A 9216-nucleotide genomic window follows, 5' to 3' on the forward strand; every position below is an offset into this window, starting at 1 on the left:
CCCGTGCCGCCGCCGCCCGCCGCCTCCCGTCGCCGCGCCGCACCCTTCCGCACCCCCGCCGACCCGCCGGAGCCCCGCCCCACTCGCCGGAGTGCCTCGCCGGAGGTATAGCCGCCGCCGTTCGCCATTCGTTTTTTTATTTAAAAAAACCGCCTCGGTTTATTTTTTTCGAAACCCTAGATCGGTTTATTTTTTCTCTGGTTTATTTAATTAGTGAACGTTCACCGATCCGTTCATTTTAGCGAACGTGTTTACCTGTTAGTTTCTATTAACGAACGTCCGTTCTATTAACTGTTTGTCAGTTTTCTTTTTCTCGGATTAAATCCGTGATTTATCTGATCGCGATTCCTGACCCGATTTTCCTTTTAGTTTATCTTTTCGCTCGTTTATCGGAATCAGGCGATTCAAGCGCCTAGAGTTTCGTCTCGAAACCCTTTATCCGTTTAACCAACTTAAACAAGTTTTTGTTACTGTAAAATTTGCCCTAGATCCAGATTAGTAGAACGAAGTTGTTTTCTTTCGCCGTTTGACTTTCGTTGCTTTGTTCGATTTGATTCTTTTTGCCAACCGGAGTTCTTAAGTTGAACCTTCTGGTTAGATCTCTTATTTGAGTTTTACCTGTGCATTAGATGAGTACTTAATGTATGCTTGTTGTTTGTCTGCGATAGAATACCCAGAGTGCGCCGCCTGTTACTTCGAATCGTTAGGTTTCCCGGATCATCAGCAAGGCAAGTAACACTTTGATCATACCTTTTCTACTACCCAGTTTTATTGCATTAGATCAATCCTCACACATTGGATGATTAGGATCTAATTAAATTGTGGGATGGGAAGTAGATGAGGTAGTATCTATTACCTGTTTATTATCAAACCTTTGGGAGTTACTTCTACGTTTGCTTATCATGCCATGCTGTGCTAGTAGACGTGGATTGAGTGAGTGAAATCTATGACAGATGTGAGTTTGTTAAATAAATGGTTTATCTAAGGTGGCAACTTAAACACACATCTGGGTGGATTGAGGCACCTGGGTATTCCAGGACTTGCCTGTTCTCTTTTGGACCGCCACCCAGGCTCAAAGGGATCATAAGACTATTCATGCTAGAAACTTCCGTGTGCAGCCACAAGCTATTATGGGCTCTAGCATAGTTGACTAAGTTGTGCGAACTCTTACAGTGGTAGACTAGCAGATGTAGGGGATGTAGGTGGTACAGTCTACCCGATCGTAAGGTGCTAGCGCTTCTGAAAGACTATGTCTCGGTCATCCGTCTTCTCAAACACCCTGTAGTGCGAGAAACCAAACGGAGGCGATCGAGTCTTGTGGGGAAAAGTGCACAAACCTCTGCAGAGTGTAACAAACTAATCATGATTAGCCGTGTCCCCGGTTATGGACATCTTGAGTAGCTAGTACTTGGATTATCATGTGAATCTCATCATGTTACTTTAATTAATATTGTTGGGTTTTAATGATGTTACTTAATTGGGATTGAGAATGCTATCAACCATTCTCAATGTTTAACAACTACCATGATAGTTAAATAAATTTTATTCCTTTGCAGTAGGGAAAAATTGGCTTTACGCAAAACTGTAACCATAGAGCTTTCCACCAGCCAAATATGCATATAGTATAGCTGTTTCATTCCATTACTCTCTATGTGTTACCTTGCCAGCATATTCCATGTGCTGACCCGTTTTCGGGCTGCAACGTTAATGTTGCAGACTTTTCAGACGATGATTAAGGAGTTTTAGGTCGTGGTTCTATACTCAGTGATGCCGTTGGAGTTGATGGACTCACTTATCTTCCAAGCCTTCCACTGTTATCGTTATTAGATGGCCTTAAGCCATATTTATTGTAATAAGTTCTCCTTTGAGACACTCGATGTAATAAGTGTGTGTTTGCTACTCTGTTATAAATCCTCCGAGTACTGTGTGGTGTCAGCATTACTGATCCAGGGATGACACCGGAGCACAGAGATCAGACTGTTTGAGGTCTGGTCGCTACATTCATCCATACCAATCATGAAACGCTTAAATACCTTAAGGGTCAAACTAAGTTGATCAAGCGTCATGCTAAATGGAGTGAATTGATTGAGTCATTTCCTTATATAATCAAGTACATCAAAGGTAACGAAAATGTTGTGGCGGGTGCTCTTTCCCGCATATGCATACTTGTCACTCAACTTGAATTGGATGTCATTGGCTTTGAGCACATAAAAGACTTGTATGAGCATGATCCTATTTCTGCTATTCCTTATGCCAAGTGTTTGACGCATACCTCTTGGGATCGTTATTACATCAAAGATGGATATCTTATGAGAGCTAGCAAACTTTGCATCCCTGAGTCTTCTCTTTGTTTGTTGGTTTTGCAGGAATCTCATGGGGGAGGACTAATGGGACATTTTGCTACGCTCTCCAAGAACTATTTTTGGCCCAAGATGTTTCGCGACATCAACCGCTTCACCAACCGATGCTCTACATGTCGCAAAGCTAAGTCTAAAGCTCAATTCCATGGCCTTTATATGCCTCTCCCAATTCCATATCAACCATGGGAAGATATTAGCATGGATTTTGTACTTGGATTGCCTAGAACTAGAAATGGAAAGGATTCGGTATTTGTTGTTGTGGACCGATCCTCTAAGATGGCACATTTCATTCCTTGCAACAAGATAGATGATGCTTCACATGTTGCCAATCTCTTTTGTAGGGAAATACTTCATCTACATTGAGTGCCAAAGACGATAGTCTCAGACCGCGACGTCAAGTTCTGAAGCTACTTTTGTAAGACCCTATGTGCCAAGCTCGGAATCAAGCAACTCTTCTCCACGGCGTACCATCCACAAACCAACAACCAAACAGAGGTGACCAACCGCACACTCTCTGCTCTACTTCGCGTGCTAATCAAGAAGAACATCAAGGAGTGTCTACCTATCGCCGAGTTTGCCTACAACCGCGCAAGACACTCAACTACCGGCAAGTCCCCCTTCGAGGTCGTCTACGGATTCAACCCATTGTCACCATTGGACATTCTTCCTCTACCACTCCAAGAGCGCATTAATATGAACACAAGTGCATGTGTGAGCCATAAAAAGAAGGTGCATGAAGATACAAGGCACACCATCGAGCGCCAAGTACAACGACTTGCGACCAAGCTCAACATCAACAAGCACCCCATGGTATTCGACATTGGTGTGGCTACACCTTCGCAAGGACCGCTTCCCTACCGAACACAAGTCCAAACTCCTACCATGAGCGGATGGACCCTTCAAGGTGCTTGCACGCAACAACAACAACACTTAGAAGACTGACCTCCCACGCGACAAGTACAACGTGAGCGACGTCTTCAATGTCAAGATCTCTCGCCCTACCATGGTGATGAAGAATTCGATCTGGAGACAGATCTTTCCCAAGGGAGGGGAGATGATGCGGAGCATTCCAAGATCATCCCCATGGACCTACCCACGTCTCCCACGACACCACTTGGACCAATGACAAGAGCAAGAGCCAAAGCTATCGAAGATAAGGTGAGCTCGCTCCTTTCCGAACTACCACTCTTTATGCATGAGACATGGCTGCTACCTTAAGCGCAAACACTATGTGTGCTCAGGTACTTGGAGGAAAGCCACGGACCATCTACATCCAACAGGAAAGCTGGCGAGGACACCAAGTGCAAAGGACAAGAAGAAGAGCTGCCACGAAAACTACAGCCACCAGACGACCGGTCCAAACCGGACGTCCGTCCACTGAAGGCCACACCAGACGAAGGAAACCAGGTCATCGAAGCCTATAGCAGCCGGACGACCGCCCAGGACTGGACGTCTGACACCTCCCAGGCTCCGGACGACCAGCGCCCCTACGACCGAATGAAAATAGCGGAAATCCAAGGAAGACCGGACGTCCGCTACCTCCACAACAGAACGTAATCTACGGAAGTCCAGAAGCCATCGGACGTCCGGCCGCCCATGAGCCACCGGACGACCGCTACAACACCGGACGTCCGGTACCTGTCTGTGTACAGGATTCGGGCCCGAGGCACATGTACCCCCTCACTTCGTCCCCATTTCCACTAAGACTATAAATAGACCTCCTCCTCCTAGTTAGGGTTAGCATTGTGATAGCTCATATTAGAGATAGAGGCTCACTCATCCACATCGGATCTACTCCACAAGAGAGACTGTGGCCCCTCTATGGAGAAGATCCCCTTGGATTCAAGACCCCCTTTTGGGTGGCCCCATCAAGACCTCCATTGGAGAAGAACCAGTTATCGTGTATCGTCCTTTGTTGATCGTGGATCGTGTGATATCATTTGTGTTCGAGGATCTAGCACATGTGTAATCATTCTAGTTGGTTTGAGTGATTCTCTCTTGTTTCCCCTCGTGTTCTTCATGTTCTTCGCGGGATCCGCTCCTTTCGTGAAAGATCGGGCATATAGGGTTCCACCCTACATCAGTTTTGGAAACTGAGCTTCGAGCAAAGAGATCGAAATCCGCGGGTTTGGGAGCAAGAACACGGGAGAGAGAGCAATTGAGATTTTTTTCTGGAGGTGAGTGATGATGTGGTGTGAAGAGATAAGTGAGGGGGGACCACGTGGGGACCACAACCCACCAGGGCGCGCCTGGGGGTCCTGGCACGCCCAGGTGAGTTGTGCCCACCTGGTGCACCTCCCTCTGATATTATTTGCACCAGAAATTCAGAAATATTCAGAAAAAATAGCATTAAATTTTTAGGGCATTCTGAGAACTTTTATTTTTGGGTCAATTTTTTATAGCACGGAAAAATTAGAAAACAGACAAAACATGGCATTTTATTTTATTTCACTAATAATAACAGAGAACAGAACGTAGGGAGAAAAGGTAGTGCTTACTAAATTCATCAACTTCATACCGTAAAAAATGATCCATTAATAACGTTGATCAAGTCTTATTAACAACCACCTTCGATTAGCATGAAACCAAAGAACTTTCGTAAATCACTAAGTTACCTCAATGGGATATGAATGTCCCCAACAATAAGCATTTCATATTTCTTTTTGATAGTAGGTAGAGTTATCTGAAAACTTCCAAATGTGATTGTCGGAGATTTTTCAATAACATTAATACCATTCACATTGAATTGTTTCTTTGGAAAATGCACCGTATGCTCATTACCATTGATATGAAAAGTGACCTTGCTTTTATTCCAATCAATAACAGCCACTACAGTATTCAATAAGGGTCTAGCAAGGATAATCGACATGTTGTCGTCCTCGGGCATCTCAAGTATAATAAAGCCAGTCAAAATAGTAACATTAGCAACAACAACGGGCACATCCTCACAGGCACCGATAGGTATGGCAGTTGATTTATCAGCCATTTGCAAAGATATTTTAGTAGGTGTGAGTTTATTCAAATCAAGTCTTTTATATAAAGAGGAAGGCATAACACTAACACTAGCTCCTAAATCACACAGAGCAGTTTTCACATAATTCTTTTTGATGGAGCAAGGTATAGTTGGTATTCCCGGATCTCCAATTTTTTTAGGTACTCCATCTTTAAAAGTGTAATTAGCAAGCATAGTGGAGATTTCAGCTTCCGGTATTTTTCTCTTATTTGTGATGATGTCTTTCATATACTTTGCATAAGGAGGCATTTTCAAGATATCAGTCAAGCGATACACAAAAAGACTGGCCTCAGCATTTCAGCAAAGTGTTCAAATTCTTCATCATCATTCTTTTTAGTTAACTTAGGTTTTTGAACCCACGGTTCTCTTTCTTTACCATGTTTTCTAGCAATGAAGTCTCTTTTATCATACCTTTCATTCTAAGGTTGTGGGTTATCAAGATCAACTGGTGGTTCTATCTCAACATCATTGTCTGGTTCTTTATTATTTGGTTGAGTATTTTCATGAACATCAGCATTATCTTTTTCATTATCACTAGGTGAATGTTCATTACCATACTGAGTTTTAGCATCAGAGATAGAAGTTTCATTATCATTATCAGGAGGTTTTTCTATTTCAGGTTCACTAGAAGTGTGCAAAGCCCTATCATTTTTCTTTTTCTTTTTCTTTTTAGAAGGACTAGGCGTAGTGATGTTGTTCCTTTGTGAGTCATGTTCTATTCTTTTTGGGTATCCCTCAGGATAAAGTGGTTCCTGAGTCATTTTACCTCTTCTAGTTGCAACACTAAAAGCAAAGTCTTGTATATTATTATTCATTTCATCAAGCAATTCTCTTTGTGATTTAGCAACTTGTTCTAACTAAGTTTGAACCATAGAAGCATGTTTTCCAACACCTCTAACATCATTTGAGATTCTAAATAACAAGTGACTCAAGTGAGCAATCATATCAGAATTGTATTTCAATTGTTTCATAACATTTGCATTAAAGTTATCTTCTTTTCTAATACAATTTTCAAACACATAAACGCATCGGCTAGGATGTTATTGTGAGGATTGTCATTATCATTGAACTTCATTAAAGAATTTACCGCTACCACCTTAGGCAGTGGTGGTGTATTAAGCCCATGTATTTCTTCAATAGGAGGTAAATTTTTAACATCCTCAGCTTTAATACCTTTTTCCTTCATAGATTTCTTTTCCTCTTGCATATCTTTAGGACTGAGATGTAATATACCCCTCTTATTTGGACTGGGTTAGGCGGTGGTTAAGGAAGAGTCCAATCATCATGATTTTTTAATATATTATTCAATAATTCTTCAGCATGTCCAATAGTTTGTTCCCTGAAAACACAACCAGCACAACTATCTAGGAAGTCCCTAGAAGCATCGGTTAGTCCATTATTGAGGATATCAAGTATTTCATTCTTATTCAAAGCATGGTCTAGCAATGCATTAAGTAACTGGCAAAGCCTCCCCTAAGCTTATGGGAGACTCTCTTCTTTAGTTTGCACAAAGTTAAATATTTCCTGTAAATCAGCTTGTTTCTTATGAGCAAGGAAATATTTTTCAGAGAAGTAATAAATCATATCCTGGGGACTACGCACACAACCAGGAGCAAGAGTATTGTACCAAGATTTAGCGTCACCCTTTAATGAGAACATAAATAATTTGAGAATAAAGTAGTAGCGAATTTTCTCACCATGAGTAAAAAGGGTGGCTATGTCATTCAACTTAGTAAGATGTGCCACAACAGTTTTAGTTTCATAACCATGGAAAGGATCAGATTCAACCAAAGTAATTAACTCCGGGTCGACAGAGAATTCGTAATCCTTATCATCAATAAAGATAGGTGAAGTAGCAAACTTAGGATCATATTTCATTCTAGCATTTAGAGATTTTTCTTTATGCTTGCATAATAATTTCTCTAGGTCATCTCTATCTCTGCAAGCAAGAATATCTCTAGTTGTTTCTTCACTCATAACATAACCTTCTGGTACCATAGGCAATTCATATGTAGGAAGACTAGTTCTAGAAGGTGTTTCAGGAGTTTCAATTTCAAGCTCATCATCAGATTCAACAACATCATGTTGTATCATGCTAGCAATTTGTTCATCAAGAGATTTACCAAGTGGCACATCATCATTATCAGGCAAGGGTACTAGCATCATCATAACCATTATCCATAGCAGAAGTAGCATCATTAATAACTTGCGACATAAAGCAGAACTGGATGGCAGTTCCTTACCTTCCCTCGTCTTTGAGGGAAAAATCTTAGTCTTGGCATCCTTCAGATTCTTCATACTGATAAATTGATAATAATCCCAAGTGACTCAACAAATATAGCTATGCTCCCCGGCAATGGGGCCAGAAAAAGGTCTTGATAACCCACAAGTATAGGGGATTGCAACAGTTTTCTGAAATTTATAGATTGGACACAAGGGGAACCAAAGAATATTTGAAGGTATTAGCAGCTGAGTTGTCAATTCAACCACACCCGGGGATTAATTATCTGCAACAAGTAATCAGTAGCAAAGTAATATGATAGTTTTGATAGTAGTGACAGCAGTAACAGTAACAATAACAGTGATAGCAGTTTTGTAGCAAGTGTAACAGTGATGATAGCAGTAGTAACTTAGCAAGAACAATATAAGATAAATTCGTAGGCATTGGATCGGTGACTTGTTGGATGATATTCATCATGAGACAGTTATAACCTAGGGCGATATGGCACTAGCTCTAGTTCATCAATATAATATAGGCATGTATTCCGTAAATAGTCATACATGCTTATGGAAAGAATTTGCATGACATCTTCTGTCCTACCCTCCCGTGGCAGCGAGGTCCATATTGGAAACTAAGGGATATTAGGGCCTCCTTTCAATAGAGAACCGGAACAAAGAATTAACACATAGTGAATACATGAACTCCTCAAACTACGATCATCACCGGGAGAAGTCCCAGTATCTGTCACTCCGGGGTTGCCGGATCATAACACGTAGTAGGTGACTATAACTTGCAAGATTGGATCTAGAACATGGATATAATGGTGATAACATAACGGGTTCAGATCTGAAATCATGGCACCCAGGCCCAAAGTGACAAGCATTAAGCATGGCAAAGTCATAGCAACATCAATCTTAGAACATAGTGGATACTACGGATCAAGCCCTAACAAAACTAACTCGATTACATGATGAATCTCATCCAACTCCTCACTGACCAGCGAGCCTACGAATGAATTACTAACACCAAGTGGGGAGCATCATGGAATTGGCAATGGAGAAGGGTTGGTGATGACGAAGAATAAAGATCCCCTTCTCTGGAGCCCCAAACGGACTCTAGATCTGGCCTCCCGATGAACAACATGAGGTGACACTACAAAAAAAGACACATCCATGACATTTTGGGCTGAACGAAATTTTTTTCTGTCATACATATGACACTTCTATGACAATAATTGTGACAAAACCCGGTATCATCATACATGTGGTGGGCTCCTACTTCTATGACAAAAAATCATGATAGAAAATGGGCTTTTCATCCTGGGCGGGTTGGAGATGCAGCTGCATGACATTCTTTGGGCCGTCCATGACGGAAAAAACCGTGGTAGAAGCGAGGGTGAGCAAAATTTCGGGGAGTTCCCGGTTACGGTGGGATGTCGGGGGCCGAGCGATGCGTGTTTCTCTCGTACACGTAGGCGCGTGTGTGCAAGGCGTTGGCTCTAGCTGAACCCGAGCGAGGCATTGGGCTCTAATTGAACCCGAGCGATTGCACTGCAGGCTATGCGTTACTGAACCCGAGCGATCGATTGATGGCTGTTAACTGAACCCGATCGAGCGATTCCT

This window comes from Triticum dicoccoides, chromosome 2A, assembly GCF_002162155.2.
Source record: "Triticum dicoccoides isolate Atlit2015 ecotype Zavitan chromosome 2A, WEW_v2.0, whole genome shotgun sequence".
In the NCBI taxonomy this organism is placed as follows: Eukaryota; Viridiplantae; Streptophyta; class Magnoliopsida; order Poales; family Poaceae; genus Triticum; species Triticum dicoccoides.